A 21,108-nucleotide genomic window follows, 5' to 3' on the forward strand; every position below is an offset into this window, starting at 1 on the left:
CTTCTGAACAATCATTAAAAACAAAACAAAATCAAAAGCAGTACTAGTATTTAATGACGGCAGAGACTTCCCATCTGCCATAAGCAAAATAAATAGTCTAAATGATCAATAATTAAAGAACAGTATCCAGTATTCTATCCATTCCTGGAGTTTCACAGAAACATTTATTCACCTGCATTCGACAAACAAACACGAGTTTGCCGAACTGACAAGCAGGTGGTTTTCCTGCAAGAGTTCCAAACACGGTATCGGGGCGGAGATAGCGGAAGAACAAGCGTTTTTTAACCAACATCTAAACAATTTATTCGTTAACCACCCCCTCTCCATTCTCGCCAAAATATTCCCTGTCGCTTCCGGTCCAGTCCGCCCCTCGTGTCTCTCACGGAAGCAAACGATACGCCCCCACAAGAGAGAGCGGGCCCGCGGAACGGCGGGAAGAAATCGTTCCATTCCGAGCGATTTTGTCCGTACGGCGTTTCCAAATCCTCCGCCGATCGAAGCAGAAAAGGGGGGGGGGACCGGGAATCAAACGATCGATCTTTCTCAAAATGAGAGAGAGAGAGAGAATGAGCCGCTACAGTATCGCCCGTGAGAGGGCGCTTGGTGCGGACCCCCCTAATATTTCTACAGCTACAACTTCTTCCGCATAAGAGAAGATGGACGCGCCGAAACGTTCCTGAGCGGAAACTGCCGCGGAAAGGTGCTTCTCTTCCGTCGTTTGCACTTTTCTCTCTTCTTTTCTGGACAAAAGCAACTTTTTTTTATTCTTTTTTTTTACGGAGGAAAGTTCTTCCATCCCCCAGATGCCGCAGACAACCCCTTTGCTTCGATATCGAGAGGTAAGGGACGTGGAATATTTTTTTCTTTAAAATTTTGGCCCCTTATGGTAGAATAGGATCTTGTATAAACACATACACTATCGTTGAAAACGTTCTTGTTTTCTGACGAAGGTTCGATTCCCGTTTACGCTTTCTTCATCGGTTTTAACCCTTAGAAACTAATTATTGGTTTGAAAATTCGTCAAAAACTGAGTATGTTTTCAATTAAAAGAACAGATGATTTTAAAAAATAAATAAATAAACTCGTCTGAAACAAGAAATCGATTTGTTGAAAGAATTGTTTACATTTGAGTTTGCACCAGAAAATAATTTCGGAATTAAAATTCTTCGATTAATTTTTTTTATCTAAAAAATTAGAAGAATTTTTATTTATAGTTTAGAAGGAAAAACACTGCGTAAATAATATTAGCATGACTTTTTTTAAATCTAAAATAAACATTCTGAATTTTTTTCTTCGAATACAAATATTCAATCATTTTATCGAAAACAGTTTTATTATTTTTAATGAAAGATGACTCTTGAATTTTTATTTCCAAATATTTAATATAAAATAAAATTGGATAAAATTATATTTAAAATGGAATTTCATAGCATTAAATTCACAATCAATTACCCATTTTGGTGAAAAAAAAAAGAATAATTTTAAAAACATTTGGTATAATTAATCGGTGATAAAAAGATTTAACAAATTAATTTTGCATTTATAAATTGGTAATGTGAAATTAGGAACGTATTGACTTATGGTATGAGGTGTTATTTTTAGTATTAAGTGTCATTTGCATAAATAATTGCTTTTTAAATCTTAAGTAAGTACATTCTTTTTCGAAAACATGATGCTATAATTAACTTTTTTTACAATAATATTTCTGCCAGCAATTTTGTGAAATCGGTATATGAAGGAAGATTATTCATCGATTCTTTTTTACAATTACAGTTTGAATAAAGTCTTTCATCATGTTTGGATGTTGAAAAACTTTTTATTATGTTAGATAATAGAAATATGAGCACTTTCACCAACTGGTTTTACATACAGATATAAGAATATGTTAAATAAGTTTTTTTAATTTCATTTGAAATAGTTCTTAAAAAGTACAGAGGATCAAAATAAAATAATCAGGCAATTTATTAGCTTGCTACTGAGGAAAATAAACTACATTTATTAGGATAATATATATATATATAGAATTTAGAAGAAAATTGTTTGTATTTTTATGAAGAGATTTTAATAGAAAACTTCGTTAATTTTATTGTTGAAAAGAGAAAGTTTTCAAACAAGTTCATGGCACAAGCTGCATTAATATATTTTGTTTGAAATGTCTGAAACTGAAAATTACATCTCGTTCAAAAGTTTTCTTCTAAAATTTTGTTTACAGTTAGTTTTAAAACGATAAAATGCCTTTAGAATCCATAGAAAAAGCAAAACTTCAGATTTATTTTATATCATTTATTAGAAACTTGCATGAGAGACAAAAATAATGGTTTACACTGTAAATAGATTTCTCTTTGAAGCTTTTCTTAAATTAAATTCTTTTAAAATTTATTTTTGCAACACTAACGTACAATTACCTTTTTCAATAACTTGAAATATGATTTTGATTGTTTGTAGTATCTACCAAATATCATAAAATCAGTTTTATGGAATCGAAGACCAATCCAAAAGTTATTTTTATTATCTTTTTCTTCTGCTCAACTTAGAATATTTCTCGAAGAAAATTTATCATAACAACAACTTGAATACAAATAAATGATTCCAAAGGAAAAAAAGCAAGCAAGCAAGGGGAAAAAAAATCAAATTTTAAATTCCGAAATATGAAACATTTTCATTAAATGATATTCACATAGATGATCGTGACTTCGAAACTATTGTTTACGAGTAAGGTTCAGGGATATAAAAACTGAATAAAAACGATCATAAAATGCAACTTTTCTTTTAATATCCTTTGAAACTAAAATTTAATTTTTCTGTATTATTATCGACCAATTATTGATTGTGATTCCTATCAAGCTTTAATAATAACAAAAAAATGGTCATATTTTTAGAGAGATAATAAAATTAAAAGACAGAAAGAAAAAAAAAAGAAGGCAAAATAATCAGAAATATAATTTTTATAACTTTTCGATGTCTTGCAGTAATATTGAGACATTTTAATAATCTTGAGTATTTTTTTTTCTTTAGAAACAACAGAACTTTAATATTATATGTCTTAGTTTGTCGGTATAAAATATGAATATAGCTTTAATGATTAAAATAAATAGATACAACTCTAATTATTGAACTTATTGTAACAACTATTATTAATATTAATAATTATAATACTCAATGCATCTGAAGGTTTTAAAAATACACGATTTATGTTATGACAAATTTTATCTTTTATTATATATATTTTTGTGAGTATTAAACTTTCAACACATGGATGATATATTTAGTTCGTTTCTTGATTCTTCTTATACAGGTTACACACATCATCAAAAGAAAAATTCGAACGATTTTTTTAAACTTAGAAGAACAAGAACCAAATATTTTTCATACGGTTACTTTGAATTTTTTTACTATCGCTATTTTTCTCATTTGTTAGTTATCAAAAAAAGAGTCTCAAAATTCAGTTTCCCAACGATTTTGAAACAAAATTTTCCTTTTTTTAATTTGCAAACTATGAATTCTTAACAAGAGTGATGATTATATGTGACAATAAAACAATTGCAAGCATTTTTCATATCCACAATTGAAAAAAAAGAGAAAATTGTAGCTTTTTTTATTCAAAACAAGATTGTATTTTTAAAATTCTAATTCTTTATTTGAATTTAAGCAGGGATGTTGTAGATATTTCACTTTTTTGAAGGGGGAGGAGGTGTGAAGGTGTGGAGGTAAAAATGACGCCTCCATGATCAACTTTGTCATCTTCAAAATAGATATTTTTAAATAATGTCTAATATAGATATGTGATAATTCTATCCCTAAAATAATATCATTTTCGATTAACTTTATTTTTAATTGAAGAATAATTTAGTGCGTAAAATTTATTTTTTTATTTTATGCAATTGGATATTTAAAAAAAAATATTTTGAAAATTATTCTAGAAAAATCTATAAAAAATATTAGAATGAATGACATGAATACAAATAATAAATCGAAATTCGAAAACCAGATATATCTTTTTTTTTCTTCTGAAAAAAAGCAATTGATACGTGGATTTTTCTTTATATAACTTTATAAACTTTTGTTGAGATCATTTGTTTTCAAAATATTTGACATTATGCTGTTATATTATCGTTTGGCAATCTTTAAGTTTGCCATTACGTCTTTTAAATAAAAGAGCGATATTTATTAATTCAAAATTTCATCATTTATGTTTATTTAAATATTATTTAAAATAATTTCAATTCATAAAAAATATCTTTCACAATTTGCTGGATGTAAAAATGAAGTCAGAATGAGATGAATATTTTGAAAGTCGACGATAGAATGTTTCTTAATTTAGATATTATTTTTGAAATAGCTGCAAAATTCGAGAATATTTCATTTGAATCTGGAAGCATTTGTAGTTGCATGTAAACATTCTAATTCTTCTGAAAAATTTATGCTAGAGATTATATAATTAATTTTACTAATTCGGTCAAACAATCATTTTTCTTTGTTGGAAATGGCAAATTTTTTTGAAAGCATTCGGATACTAAAGGACAATAAACCATGGTAAGTAAGTAACTTAATCATTCTCTTAGTTTTATGATTATGTTTTTATGTATCCATTTTATATCAGTGCATTCAGTGTAAATAAATATAATTAAGCTTTTACGAGAATATGATTGTGCATAATATTTTCATGGAGTTTGAAAATTTTAGAATGCAATTTTTTATGCAGGCCAGTTAAAAATATACTTTACGAATGAGCATGTAATTTTTTTCATTTATTAGAATGTATCATAATTCTTGTGGTTAGTTAGCGAGAATTGCGTTAAATAACTCAAGAGAGTTAATGTTATTGTGTAAGGTCAGCACACAGTAGCGCCTCTTAGAAGAAAAAGGAAACATATAGGGCAATAAAAAATAAATAAATCCAAAGTAAATGGTGCAAATGTTGTGCTTTTAAGTGACAACTTTTAATGATAAGTATTTGGATGATAAAATTTATTTCTACATTGTGATGAACTGTCTTATCATTTTAAATGTCTATCATTATATGAGAACTTGAATAATGTGTGGATAATTTTTTTTGTATTTATATAAATATCTCAAATATCTCTCTGTATTTATATATCTATCTTTTGTAATTATTCAAATACATCTAAACATTAGGCATTTGAATTCATAGATGATAAATGTAAAATTAGAGTGAAATGAAAAAAAAATGATTTAAATTTTTGAAAGAAACCAGATTTTCAATTATTAAATTTCTGCAACTGCTATTCATGCAAAGAAAAACGCCTATTTTTTAAAAGTCAAAACACTTTAATAATTTAACTCGTTAATAATCATGGTTACTTATAAAACTTTTTATTATCTTTCAAATGAATTAAAAGTGTTTAAAAATTTTCACTTGCAATTAGTGAAGATTGCGAAGACGATTACTTAAATATGGCGGCATTTAATTAAAGAAAACAATTAAGAAACAAATATAATCTTTAGATTTGACATCGAACTAAGCGAAATAAATTCAATTCGAATTACAGTAGATATCTTACCATTATTTGACAGAATTAAACAAAAATGAGAAAAAATAGTTTTGCTGATTTTGCGGAGTCAATAGTTTTTTCTTTCGATAAATAGAATTTTTCAATTAAATGTCAATAAATAGTTTTCAAAAATATCGACATCTTTCATAAAATGCCAGGCGTTTCATTTTAAAGTGGCAATCATATTTATGTAAAGTAGATGAGCAGAATAAAGAATTATATTAAATTATTTCACAAAACTGTCATTTGATCAAAATGCGACGTGGGAAAAACATGTGTTTGTATATTTGTGTGTGTTGGGGGGAAGGGGGGGGTCACACTTCCCTCACTTTCCTTTAATTACGTTCCCGAGTACAAGATCTTATATTTCATCCTTATTTTAATGAGTACATAGAATAAGTATTGCTACAATATGCGACATCAAAAATAAAACTATTCTTAAAAACAAATTATAGCAATATAAGTACATTTGTACAGTTTTTAGACTATGTAAATATATGTAACATACTAAATTTAATATATAATTTAAATTTGCTAATGTTATAGCCATTAGAATTTTAATATTGCAGCTATATCTAATTTTTAAGAAAATTAATACGGGTAAAATTTATTTGCTACAATATTAAATTTGAGAAAAATATTAAAGCTCTGCTGAAAAAGCTCTTACCGTTAATGTCTTTCAGAATATTTACTTTTACATTTGTTGAGTAGTTACTAAAGATTTTAAACTTTAACTTTGTTCTCAGACAGTAGGATAACTAGAAATTTTAAAAGTTGTATTATTCTTTACTTTCTATAAGCACTTTGCTTTATTCGAAAGTGAGACATTTTTATGAAATAAAATTTTTCTTGGTCGTTAAATTGGTTTTTAACATTATAGTTAGTTTAATGACTGTGACCAAGAGATAAATGAAATTGCCTTTCATTTTTATCCATTGTATTTAGACCAGATTTCATTATTACATTTGTATTTTGTACTATTTTTAAAATTGATGTTAATAATCAAAATGTTTTTTTTTCGGTTTAGGTTCTGGCTATAAGTTCTTTGTAGACTAAAGAACAATGTTACAATTAAAGTTTATGAACAATATTAAATATTTGAAACACCTATGTCATGTAAAATAAAGCAGTAGAAAAATAGTTGCAAAGATAAGTATTTAATTAAAGTGATACAGCTGGCCGAGTCATGTGCTTACACAAATTATATAAACATTGCCATTTTTTTGCTTGAAAACGAATCATTGTTAATTTGAAGTGAATTTTATATTCTTACAAATTTCGTAAATTTCCCAATGATAGTCCAATAATCATGGGAAAACATTTGATAAACTTCTGATTCACAATTGGCCAATTTATTGTTGAACAAGTTTTTTTCAAGTTTGTTTGTATTGTTTTTCCTTATTTATCCAATAAGGAAAATGATTTGAATGAAAAATTCGATATCCGCGGAAGCTTAAATGGGAATCATGCTTCTTAAAAGATTAACTTGTCCCTAAGACAGAATAAAGTGATAACTTTAAAAAGTGCACAAATTGTCTCTGCTCTTATATAATGTAAAGGTTAGAATCATGAAATATTTATTTTTTGAGATTGGTCTATCACCAATCTCTCAGCGTATGCATCCCAGCTTGCCGATGTTATTTGTTAGTTAACCATTTTTACCTTCTCCTCTAAGAAATACACAAAGAGAACGTATTGTAATCGTCAAAAAATTCGGACTCAAGATTTTGAGGAATATCCACGTTTCAGACCTCATTGAATTCGACAAAATTTTAAAAATAATATCTGCCTGTAGACACAGTAGTTCGGAAACGCTTTGAGCTAGACAGATAAAATTTAGTACATAATCTCTGCTACAAATTTATAGATTTCTGTAAGCATTTAAATAAATTCTCCATTCTGAGCTGTCTGTCTAGCTATCCGATTATAACTGAACATGATAACTTGAAAGCGGAGAAAGCTAACTGGATTGAATTTGGTACGCATCTTTCTCATATAAAGTGTAAATACATATCAAATTTCAAATCAAATCTGTCAAGGGGTAAGCCATCTGTGTGTCTGTTTTTTCACAAGCATGTAAACGAGATAACTCAAAGACATGATGGTTAAAATATATGAGGTTTTGATACATGATTTTGTGACAACAATTGCAGTTCTGTGTTAAATTTTGGTTTTAATTGGTGGGTCAAATGGTATCTAAAATACACAGTAGGTATTCTGATATTTTTGTATTAACCATATCCCAGCGATTAATCATAAATAAAAATCACCACAATTCAGCACTAACAGATTCCACTGTAACTATTGTTTGTCAATGTTATACAATCAATAATACACAAATATATTTAATAGCAAGTATGCGAGAAAATTTTGAGAAGACCACTCACGTTTTTTTCATGTGGATCCAACGTAAGATTTATCTGAGAATTGATCATGAAATGAACGAGGAGAGGGATAAATAATGCTTAGAATTTCAGCAGGCCTTTAGTATATACCCAAAAGAATAATTATATTTATTTCTAAATCTCAAAGCATTTTGCATAATTCTTTTCAGTTATGTTTCGAAAAAAAAATGATCTAATCGATCCACAATTATCTAATCTATGTCTTGAATAGGAATTCTATTTGCAAAAATTTACATCTTCAGTGAATTTGACGAAAGATATTTTTCTTACGATATTGCATTTTGTTAGAACTGAGAAGCAGCTGTTTTTGGTTTCTAATTCTAGGGAATGTCAACTTAACAATTTAATCGTGAGCATGTGTCAGAAATTTCAAAAGTTGTTTACAAATCAACGACCCCCATAAACCTTTTCTTGTCATTTGCTTGAATTTTCTTGTTATTTCCGTTGTTAGATGAAAAGTTAGGAGACATGTAAGAATGATTTACTGTATAGCGCGTGGTAAGCAGATAAGGCAATCTTTTTGACTCACATATTCTTTATTGTTTTATCGCTTATCCTTTATTTTATCATTGTTACTTAGATTTCAAAACTATTTCCGTTGACTGTACGTTACTGTTGACCGCTTTATAAATTCCGAAAGATTGCATAAAAATAAGGTGTAATAAATTAATAAGTAATTCGAAATGAACGCGAGCACTTCCATGGAAAGTAGTTGTATTCATTAAGATTTATAAAGCTACTTCTTCTAAGGATAGCAAGAAAATGAAATTGGAAACTAAATTAAAAGGAAAGGTGATTTCTGAAGTGAGGCTCTAACAACTGCATATTTAAATTTTTTTCCGCGCACAACTTATAATATATTTTTGTTTTACTTTAAAATGTGAAAAGCATTTATTTAAACTTTCAATTTAAGAAAATTGATAACACTATGAGTCCTAAAAAAGAGTGGAATGTCAAAAAACTGCTTTAATCCTAAAAACCAAACCAGAGATTCGGTTATTTTCTAATTTATGTTTTCCTCTCTCTAATTAAAAAAATTAAACATACATTGAAAAATCTATTATTGATTAACAACATATTTGGATAATGAATATCGTTCTTTAAAAAGATTATGTCCGTCAGACGATCGCCAAAGAATTGCAACAGTTTTCAAAGCACTGATTAAGCTTTATTGACTGATGAAAAAAAAAACACAGAAATAACATTCTGATGAATACAGGCTATCAATTAACGCTTTCAAAATCTTATCGGGAAATGGATAAATTTAGGTGCATTTATCATGAAAACTGTGTTGATAGTATGACGTTGAAGTCTGATATATGGAATTCTTTTTAGATTTATAAAGCAAGTTTTATAGGTGAGCTTTTTTTTAAGATTTAAAAAAGGCTTTACATTCCCTGTGATAATTCTATTAATATATGAGTGTTTATGATTAGTGTTAAAATTTATATACCATTGTATCATTCACAAATCGTAACTGCCAGACATTGTCCCTGTGATTGAATTATACGAGGATGAATGTATTATTTTTGTAGAGGAACCATTAGTTTATTTATTTGTATCTTTCAGTTTTGGAGCTTCATTCTTTTCTGAATGTTCTTAAATGCATAGTATCCAAATGTATCATTTTTTCCAACTTTTCCTGTATATGATCTTGAAATAATTTATTTAGGTTCTAATTATCTAGTATTTTAAAAAATAAAAACTAATATTATTTGGTTTTAACTCAGCTTGAATTTACATTAGTTTTGAATTCTGTGTTCAGTTTTTCACGTCATAAGGAAGTGACGTCTTCTCGCACTTTAAAAATCAACACATTAACTGCAAGGATTATGTCAGTCGGAAAGCAGCTTGGAGCTAACGATCACGTTCCTCAGCTTCCCTGATGTCCGAGATATAACAAAAACATTACGTTAAGTCAAGAATAACGCGTTTCGATCTCTTTCTCCCCCTTGGGGCTCAATCGAGAAGAATCTTTGGAGCCGATCCGGCATGGATTGGAATTCTCACTCTGCCGCCTTCTCTATGGAAATATCGGTTTTCGAATTCCGAGTCGAGGGTTTAAATTCCGCATTCAGCTATTCTGCGTCGATGCCCGAAGTCACCGGAGGTAAAGGTAGAATAAAGAAGCAGCATTTGTAGTTTAAACATAGATGAAAAGTACCATGCAAAAGTCAATGCTTAAGATAATGCTAATAAAAAGCTCATAAAAATTAAAAACATATTATAATATTTTCAATTAATGTGAATAACAACGTGCATGCTACAATAATCTTCATAAATATGGTCTTTTCTTTTTTTTAAATTTCGCAATGCATTAAATCTAATAGAGCATGTCCAAAAAATGCCCTGTTGTCCGATTAGATGCAAAATCTAATCCTTCTACAGAATTTTGATTCTATTCAATTAGCTCCTTTTTATTTATCGTAAATATGGTAAATGTGGTAATTTATGGGTATTATTCATAATATACTTTATGGGTATTATTCATAAATATGGTAATTTATGGGAGGTATGAAACAATATGATTCATAAAGCATAAAAAATTGTACATGTTGAATTTTTTTGAGATGGCAATATTTTTTTTTCTGTACTTTGTATGCGGAAAAATAAATTCCAATATTTACATTAATACGCGGAATATACGTAGAATGTCTCATCTTATGAAAATATTTTGCAGTTTCTTATCTTGATTTTATTATTCTTTTAGTGACAGAATTAATTGATTTTGATTCTCTTTCATAAAGAATTCTACTTTACGAAAAATAAATAAAGCTATAAAATAACGTTTTTTAAAGAGATCCACTGACTTTTCTTAAAATGTCTTTTAATACAATTAAACAAGAATCTTCATATAGTATGTCCTCATTACAATTGATACTCGATATTTATATTTAAATAATAAAATATTAAATATTTATATTTAATAATAAATATGCCAAAATGCTTCCATTTCACTTAAATGAAATAATTGTTACCTTCGTCATGAAGATTCTGCATAATATTAATATTCTATATATTGTTTTAGACTGCTTGTGCTTGAAGTGGGCATTGAATCAGTTTTATTATTTTTATACATAACAATTGCTTCTCTTCGGGAAAGCATTTTCTTTTGATACTTTTTAAGCAAAGAATAAAGTCTATTAATTATTAAAAAGGCCAAGGAATTCAAGTTTTAATTTGTTTAACCCTTAATATGGATTCTATTGACTAAATAACTTTGTTTATGTAGTCTTTAGTACTCCCACAACAACAAGTGCTCCCCACACAACGCCAGGCTTTCAAGAGTATACAAATAAACCTAGGGACGTCAAAAGCTGCAACTCATTTTCTGCCCACAGATCTGTACCAATATTATTTTGGTTCAAGAGAAGTTATGCCTAACATCAAAAGCAGCAAGAATTCCCATTGGCCTGTTCAACCATCTTTCCCATATCACAGAAAGCTGCTACTTTGAGTCTCAAAGCAGTAGTTAAGGCAGTAAAAACTTACATTAAAAATATTGTGACAATTATTTCCGAACAGAATTATTTGAACAAGATATCATCCAACGCTTCAAGAATTGCAAAGGATTATTACACTCCTCTTTAATGAATGTATCATTACCAGTGTAGATTTAAATAATCCAAATATCTTTTGAACAATGATACTGGAAGGAATGCTATCCTGGATTTTATCTTGGTTGACAATTTCTTTTTTTAAACAATAAAACAAAATTCTTCTCCAACATTTTAGCGCAATACTTCAATTGGTTGGCAAGATCTAACTGTGTGCATGCAAATAATGATAGATACCGCAATCGAACGGGAAGCCCTACGAAAAATCCATAAGTGAGCAGAGATAATAGTTAATAAAACCGCAATCATGATGTATTTTAAAATTTCATGCGAATACATATTCAAACATTTCGAAGAGAAATAAATAATGCTAAAAATCAATATGAATTGAATATTTTCGTTAACCAACGCCAGAAGAATAAGAAACAAGAATATGTTCTTATTCTTAATTGGATGACAAAAAAAGTTAATGTTATTTAAAGAGAAACTGAACGTCTTTTGAAGAGCTCAAAGAACTCTAGTAGACGAGACAGAGCTTCATTTCCCGATGTCGATTCATAAAAAATAAAAACTCTGTAAGAAACATGTAAAGTGATAAAAAAATTGTCGGTGGAAGATACTGAATATTTATAACGTTGCTTCGAACCCTTATGGAGAGCAATATAAAGTTGAATTGAGGAGAAAAAGAATTTTCACACAACTCACAGGCCTTTCTAGCATCGAATCCACTGGAAAACATTTTGCTACAGCCCAAAACACTTTGGACTACATTTTTTCATTCTTCGAAAAACAAAATTCTATTGACGTCAAGAGTGTAGATGACCATTCACAAAGTGGAGTATACACAAGTATAAACAATAGTAAATACCAAGGTAACATTAAAAAATTTTACAACAGCTTTCTTCAAAAGAGAAAAGTAAGTCACACTTTAAAGTATACAGGGCAGAACTATAAAAGACCAGAAATAAGGCTTCATAAAAGTTCATGGAGTGGTCCTGCGTCCTGGAATTTAGCAAATAATGTACTTCAAAAGTTACGAATCAGCCAGTCACGGATTTCGGACTAGACGACTGCCTATGGCCGCAGATTTGTGGGGGATCGCAGGAAGATTGATTAAATAATATTAGTAGCTTAATTTCCACATATATAAATTTATCAAAAATTATAAATTCTGTGAGTTACTTTGTTATTATAGTATTTATAAATACCAAGTATCTACTTAAATACAATTGTGTATGGATATGAATAATGTGCATTCATGAGTCTTAGTAAAAAAATAAATAAATAATAAATTTTCACAAAATTAGTAAAATAAAAAATAATCTAAAATAAATATTTAACATGTAGAATAAGTTTAAAATGTATTGAAATGTGAAACTAAATCGGTCCGTTTATTAAAAGAAGAGCTTGCTTCACAGTATCCACAGCCTAAGCAGGACTGTAAAATTTAATTCTTCATGTTTGAGACTTACACCCCTTAACATTATTAATTAATATTGAATTACTTATATTTAATTTCATATAATTACATTCTTAGAAATATCACAATGTAGATTTTCTTATTTGAGAACAACTTATTTGAGCAGTAACTTATTAAAGAAAAAAAATCCTTGTGTTTGTTTTTTTCAAACACAAATGGGAGTTTATGTAGAAAAGGATTGCAAGCAGGAATAGAAAGAAATCCGACGCCAAGGACTTGATTTCTGTAAACAATATTTACCGACATTCTGAGTCAATTGATATTGTGGAAAAGGGTGTATTATTGCACAGTAATAAGAAAGTAGTAAGGGTAGTAAAGCCAGTTTCTTCAATCTTGCGTTCAGTGCGACACATACTTATTTAAAAGAATTTCCTGAAACTAAAATGGCAGGAATTTTGTTGAAATTTTGAGTTCGAGAATAAAAATATGTGCTACAAAGTTGTATAGTGTTTATACATTTTAATTCTCATAAGTATAATGTTTTCTGTAATTTCAAAAATATTTCTTTTTTAAAAATTTATTGGAGTTTTTTTTTAAATTTTACTCTCTTATATTTGAAGTACAATATAGAAAAAAAATATGATTATCAAATAACTCCTCATGCACTTCTGGATGAATTTTTAAGCAGTAGACATCTTTTGAACTTAAAAAGAATAGTTTTTAGAATTATACTCTTCTTTTATACTATACTATTCTTCTATTATTAGTCTGCATATTTGTAATAACAGCTGTTTTTTTAAAAAAAACAAGTAATAAATAAGATGGTTGAAATTTAGCATATGGTCCCTATTCGAAAATTGTAATATAAAATATACACATATATAAAACAATATAAATATACAAAAATAAAAAAGGTATTTTTTTAAAAATATGCTAATGATTTTCTTCTCTGCATTATGAAATTATAAAATAAAAAATAACTGCATTTATAACAAACATGATAACATGTCCATTGCTATAAACATTGAATGATACTTATTATTAAATATTTTACATAAATTGTTATGAACATTTTTTGAGAAACCTTGTAAAGAACCTATTATTCGGAATTCATGGTCAAAAATTTCTGTATTCGCTTCAAATTACCACTGGAATAAAAAAATAAGCAAATTTGGAAACTTAAAAATCTGACATAAAAATAATAATGAAAGATTATTATTCTTTTCTTGTGATGGCCCTTTTGATATAATTCCTTAGATGAATATTCTCAATATTGTAACCTGGTATTTTAAGAAAGATTTTAAATACAATTTTTCCAGTTAGAAATGGCTTTAAAATCAAGATTTTGATAAATACATTTTCGAAATAGCAATAAAAAAATAGCCTTATCTTCTGAAGCATCAACAAGCTTCACTTCCTGTTTTAGTTTGTTTTCACTCAAAAACAGATTTATTAAGTTGTACTGATACCAAATAACTCTATATGTGATGTAGCATTATTTGCTCATCCATGTTTTTTTCACTTGTGTTGTTTGTCATTTTCGTAAGTAAGTTCGTTTATAAATTCAGAGCTTACTGTTTTGAAAACAGCAAATTCAGAACTTGTTTTTGTTTATTGAGCAAGTCAAACATTGCATACCAAGACACGCTCGTAAAAGAAGAAGAAGAAAAAAAAAATGTTTAAGAAAAGTAATTTTCGTTCCTGATATATTATTGTGAAATTCAGTGGCTGTTTTTCTGCTCTGAAGATTAAAAAAAAGCAATTGCAATTCTTTATAGAGCGAAATTATGGTTAGACGAAGAAATCTTTATTTTTGGAAATAGTGTTTACTATAGCAAGAAAACAATGCGCTATCATCTAAAATTGATTATATCTGTTCCTCCCACAATTAAAAATCTTGAATTTTAAATCTTTTATCTCAAATGTAAGATGCAGGTAAAAAGTCAATTTCCGAAGTGTGCAGCATCGCCGGTTTAGTATAAAATGAGTCTTTTCATGCAACGATAAATCTATTTGAGATTCTGAGTATCTTATTATCGATATATCACAAAATAAGTTAATAATTGTGATACCTTAAAGAAGATAGAGTCTATTAATAAAATTAACATTTTAGAAAAATATTTATACAATAACTGGATAGAATGAAGAAAAGATAGTATCATTTTGTATTAGTTTATGCCATTATTTATTCCTATGCATGCACCAGCATTCACAATTGGCAGTGATATCAGGGTTTTTAATCATATTATTGATGTATGTGAGGGTCATTTCTTATTAAGATAGAGAGTCGTCCAAAGTGGACTTATACTGATGTTATGGCAATTTTTACTTAAATCAACTTCAAACTAGCCATGGTAGTATCAAAGAAGGTTGTTTCAAAAATTGTGGACATAAGGGTACAGTTACCCACTACGTTTATAAATGTAACACATTCAAAGGTATAAGAACTAAATATTTTCTGACAAATTGTGTTACCCTTGGGATTGCCGTTGTAGCCAGACAAGGACTGATTATTATGGTTAAAGAACTACGGGAATTTTCTCGAAAAAGTTAACTTCTTTAGGGAAGAAGTCTTCTGATAAATGTAAACAGCTTATAAATCATGTATTATTCTAATCTTATATTTAATTTTTATAAAGATTTATTGTAAACATATAAAATTTTAATAGCTATTTAATATACTGAATTACTGCTAATATTAATGCATTTTAGTTATGACTAATTGTTAATATATGAATTTGAAAATGAATATTTGATTGAATTTCAAATTGATGTATTATATGTATAAATATGTATGAAACTGTGGATATTTTTTTGTACAGATATGATGTAGGTATTATTATTGTAATTCGGAGCCATGAATATAATGCATATTTCTTTTTCGCGGACGTAATCTATTAATGTGCTTTGTATTGCATAGTTTGTAGTGATTATTATTTGTATTTTTTTCTCAGTATGCTTTGCGGGCCCGAATTATTTTTGATAAGACAACGGATTTCCTTCACATTCTTTTATTATTCAAATGTTTGACATGCGATGCCAAATATTGAATTTTCTGCATTTTAGCTGAATTAAGAAAGAACAGGAATTAATCATAAAAAATTATCCCTAGATGAATGCAATAATTATTAATTCTTTTACATCCCTTGTAATACTAGGATACAGATCTAAGACTATAGGGTCATATATATATATATATTACAGAGAAATATACGAAACATAAAATTATAGGGAATAAGGAAGTGCTTTTTGAAAAGAGGAAACACTTTTTTCTCTCAAATAATGAAAGAGTATTATTTAAAAAAAAAATAAAGCCCCACTACCCTATTAAAGAATAATCTAGGCTGGGAAAAATGGAAAGAGTGAAACAGAAGTGATAGATTGATAATTATATTAAAGAACTAGTACTTTTTATAATTTGATTTATTTAGCGAAATTTTCTATTCTATGTGCATCTTTATGCTACATAACCAAACTAACTCGCTCATAACTCGCTAACAGCCCAAAAGTTGTTTCGATTGTATAAAACTTATTTTTATTTTCCACGAAGGAAAATAAAAGGCGAAGGCTCGATGGTCAGATCTATTACTTAACAAATAATTTGATATTCGTATTTGCCTGATAATCATGCTTTCATTTTCAAATTTGTTCAAAAATTTTAGATTAACATTTTTTTTCCATCGGAAAAGGACTGGCATGTTGAAAACATTTAAGAAGTCTCAATCTTCACCAAAACTCTCAGTTGGGTTTTCATATTACACTAAACAGATAATATTACACTCCCGGAAATTGTAATTGAGATTAGATGAAGTTATCTCATGCTCAACGTATTAACGTGACGGTTAAATTATCTTTTTGCATATAAAATAGGTTACAAGTTTTTGAATAATTATGTCAAGTGTGAACACCTGATATGCGGTAACTTTCAAAGAGAAAGTATTTTTTTTCCCATCTCAGCATGATATTTACTCACTTCTTATGAGAACCTGTGAGACCGACTGAAGAAACAAGCGAGATAACACACTCTTCAGAAGAAGTCACAACACAAATCACCATGGGAACTTATCTTATTTGTGTTTACTATTTATTTGTTTTTTACTTTCCGTGATCGGGAACCCTGTTTTGAACACCTTGGAGACAGTGTAGTGCGTTGCATCGAGTGATTTTTGTTTTTTGGTATATTGACTTTAGATAAAGTTCAACGCCTCAAATGATACTGCGTTACTTAATATTGCATAATATTTTAAAGATAGAGCTGGGAAGGTTGATAAATAAGAATATAAGAATATAATAAAAATATAATGCATTTTCCTCTGCTGAATTATTCTTAGTTTCTTTTGAATCTTTATTTCAATTATTTTTTTTTTTTTTTTTTTTTTTGCTAAGCAGTATTCGATTGGATCTTGGTAATATTGTGATCCCAAACAAAAAGTTACCAAAAGAATTTATGCTACATCTTCTCTAAGTTACTCCGAAACAAAGACATCAAGGTTTCAAACATTGTAAATAACGTATACATAATATATACAACTATAATGAAAAATATCATTCTCAGAAGTTCTATATTCACATGTTTACTTATTCGTATACAAAGTATGCAAAAAGAAAGTATTGAAATTGACAAAAAATTTGAACTCGAAATTTTGACAAATCTTCCTGTTTCAGAGTTCGAAAAACACATATTTGGAATTATGTCTGTCTTTGAACTGTATGACTAGAACAACTTTGATCTAGACAGATGAAATTTGGTGTATATTCCAAATTTGTAGATTTCTATGAAATTTTGAACGAAACCCATTCAAAGAAAATATATCTGTCTAGCTGTCCGATGATAAGTTAACACAATAGTTGCAAAACAAAGAGAGTTAAATAGATAAAATTTGATATACAGATTTAACATCATAAGTGTAGATATGCTTCAAATTTGGAACTATATCTGTCAAGAGGTTGGCCATCTACTGGTCTGTGAGTTCACAAGCATGAAAACGCCGTGACACAAAGCGGTTCAATTTAATATATGAAATTCTGTATGTGAACTTGTAACAGCAATTTTAATTCTGCATCAAATTTTGGTTTTAATGGTTTTGAAAAAGAACGCACAAAATACACTAACGGTTTTTTAGTACATATGTTAACATTAATCGCCAAAAAATCGCACTCTAATAGGCTCTCTCGTAACTATTATTTGTCAGTGGCATGCGTTTAATAATACATAAGCCCATTGCTTAGAGAATAAATGAGAAAGTTTCGAAAGCACCACTCTTGCTGGCTCTATCTTAGAACGATTTGCCAATATTTGGAAATAAACAGTTTTATAACAATTGAATATTTAATTTTTTTTTATTCCAATGCTCCAAACAATTTGAAGGAGATTCGAGATTTGAACCTTGGAGAATATATTTATTCACGGATAGAATATTTTTCAAATTGCAGTAATGCTTTTCAGCCGTTCTGTCAGATTTGCGTTAAAAAGTTCTTTATTAAATTTGAAATATCGTAGGAGTTCATATTTCAGACAACATCTCATTATATATCTATTATTAAGGAAGTCTTGTAATATAAAATCATTTTTGACAATACATAGAAAGCTAATAGCAGTTGTATCATCGATTTATGATATAAATTGTACTTCAACTTTCTTATATTGATGAGTAGAAGTATATGAAATTAAGCATTCTTCGTTTTGAGTTTCAGAGTATTATTGCATAAAATTATATAATGTAATCATCATTATTAATCTAATGTCAAAGACTTGATAAGATTTCCAATTGAACAGCCTCTTTTCAAGGGAATCAAAGCCCTAAACAGAAGTAATAAAAATAAGCAATGAAATAAGTAATGAAATCATAATGGCTAATGGATACGATTAAAGGTTTCTTTAGCCATTAATGATACCGTGTCTTTTTTCATGTATAATCTTTATGCCTTTCGTAATTTGGTTCATAAGTCTTGCACAATATTTTTGTACCTAGCCTATAAGTTGCCAACCCTAGGCTTGGTGAAATAAAAGGTTTTTTAACACCCGCCTGTCAGTTACGTAATGATGTAGGTCAGCTTTTGACGCAATGTTCATGTGAACTTAAAGCGAATGTGTGCAGATGGACAAGAAAGAGCAGATATCCTCTGATGGCGTGATTCATCTTTGAATGCAATGAAGTTTAGTTAAAGCAAATTTGGAGTATGAATAAGACAACCTGCCTGCCCGTTTCCGAGAGCTTATCTTTCATGTTCCGATCATACAGACCGTAACATTTTTCCTGAAGGCAATATTTAGTGGCATTGATCTTAAAATGTTAAAACTGTTTGATCTTCAAGTATAAGGAAATTTAAATGACATATTCAAGTCCATTTAACAGGCCGTAACGTTACTTTCCTCTTATTATCGATGCGAGTTGTCTGCTAGTAACTTTTCCGAGAATTCTCGCACAGAAAGAAAATATTTGCCATAGTATCTATAATGTCAATCTTTTCACACTGTCAAAAAAAAAAAAAAATGTTAGTTCTCCTTTATGAAAATTGGAAAAGACACATACTCTTAAAACAGATGTTTCGTACGTCAGCTTTTTTATTTCTCTTCAGAGGATGTTCCAATGAACTATTGGGGCAGATTTGGAGAGCGTTAACGTCATGTTTCAAGTGTGGATAATTCCTTCAGCGTAGATTTTTGAGGTTTGTTTGCTAATTATTATACTATATTATTAGTGTGCTAAGGCTCGGCCACTACCACGCTACTGGATGATTGGGCATACAGTAGCATTTGTGGATGGTTATCGTTAATTTCATTTCAATAGCTGATTTGCTTAGCTCCCTTAACAGAATACAACATTAGACTCTTTGGCAAATAATTTTCAGTTTGATGAGTTGCATCAGTTCTTTTATTCTTTCAAGATGTCGGAATACATTGTTTCTTGCTGTTTAAAATGAAATTCACTATCTCTTGCCATAGATTTTTAAGGAATTTTTTTAAAATTTTTGTATTTATTAAATAGATTGAGGTCTACAAATTATGCATTGTTTTCAGTCAAGTAAGTCGAGCTCCCCCGATTATTTTGCGAAGAGATTTTTATCAGGGGGAAAAAGGAGCGGGCATTAATCCCCCGCCTTAAGAATAATTGCAGCATCCCCAGAAACTGTAATCCGGCTCGCGGGCTCAGTATCGTCCACTTACATTGTAATGATTGGTTGCTATGGAGACTGTCGTGTCAGTACATTAGACGCCCTAATTACGGAAAAGATCAGATTATTTTTACAAGTAAGAGGTAATCTCTCTTCCAGAGTTTCCGGCATAAATTAAACACAAAACGAAGGAGAGAGAGAGAGAAAGGTATTGCATTTCATCTGCTATTAGATATTTCATCGAAAATTGCTGAATGGACTGTCTTGCGTTTTTTTAGGTAAACAGATACGTAAGGAAGCCTCCGTGCTTTTTTTCGTTAAGTTAAATTGCATAGTTTGAAAAATTGTCTGTTAAGAAAAAAAAAACATCTGTCGCTATATTGATCTTTGAATTGATGAAGCAAAAAATGTTGTAAACAAAATATTTATCTATTTTTTTCGTTTTTATCCTGCCTGTTTTAAGCAATATATTCAACTTTAAATTTTCGAGTTTCAAAAATAACCTAAAGAAAATGAAAAGTAATACTAATTATAAGCCACACAACGCTTTTGACACAAATAAAAAATCTGAATGCACCAAATAATTTTTTTAAAAAATTATTCTAATATGATTTTTTTAAATCACAAACCAAGATAAAATTTGGAGAAGTTAAGGATTTTTACATGGGATAGAGAATTTAAGGCAGCGGACCATTTGATTCCTGTCTTCACTAACCTTGATTTTAAATGTTTTAATTTTCGATTTTAATGAACATCATTGATTTACTAAAAACAATGAAATATTTAATCTTCGAAGCTTAGCATTTAATGTTCATTTAGTTTGTATTAAGTTAGCTTTTTATTTGTTTAGTGTTCAATAGATTAGGATTTCTGGAACATATTTCATTTCGGTGATCTGAATGGTTTCAGTTTACTCAGGAATGTGATAATATTTTAAACGTATCACACAGTGTGTACTGAATACGTATTAAATTTTCCTTATTAATTTAAATATTTCGTTCTGTCCCGGATTTTGATCAATTTATCAATTAGAAACAAATCGTAGTTTTTCTTTTAATTAAAGAGTTGAATAATTTTTTTGTGAAAAAAGAATGCAC

The 21,108-nt window shown here is 28.8% G+C and overlaps 1 protein-coding gene across 1 annotated transcript in view; it reads left to right on the forward strand.

The window, feature by feature from the left end:
• The first annotated feature begins 699 nt into the window (after window positions 1–699).
• LOC129965360 (nuclear receptor coactivator 7-like) overlaps window positions 700–21,108 on the forward strand; it is a 131,985-nt gene continuing 111,576 nt past the window's right edge. Inside the window, exon 1 of the mRNA XM_056079189.1 lies at window positions 700–839. The gene's annotated coding sequence lies outside the window, so the exon portion shown is untranslated. The remainder of the gene's footprint in view (window positions 840–21,108) is intronic.

The sequence above is a fragment of the Argiope bruennichi genome, chromosome 4 (genome assembly GCF_947563725.1).
Source record: "Argiope bruennichi chromosome 4, qqArgBrue1.1, whole genome shotgun sequence".
Lineage (NCBI taxonomy): Eukaryota > Metazoa > Arthropoda > Arachnida > Araneae > Araneidae > Argiope > Argiope bruennichi.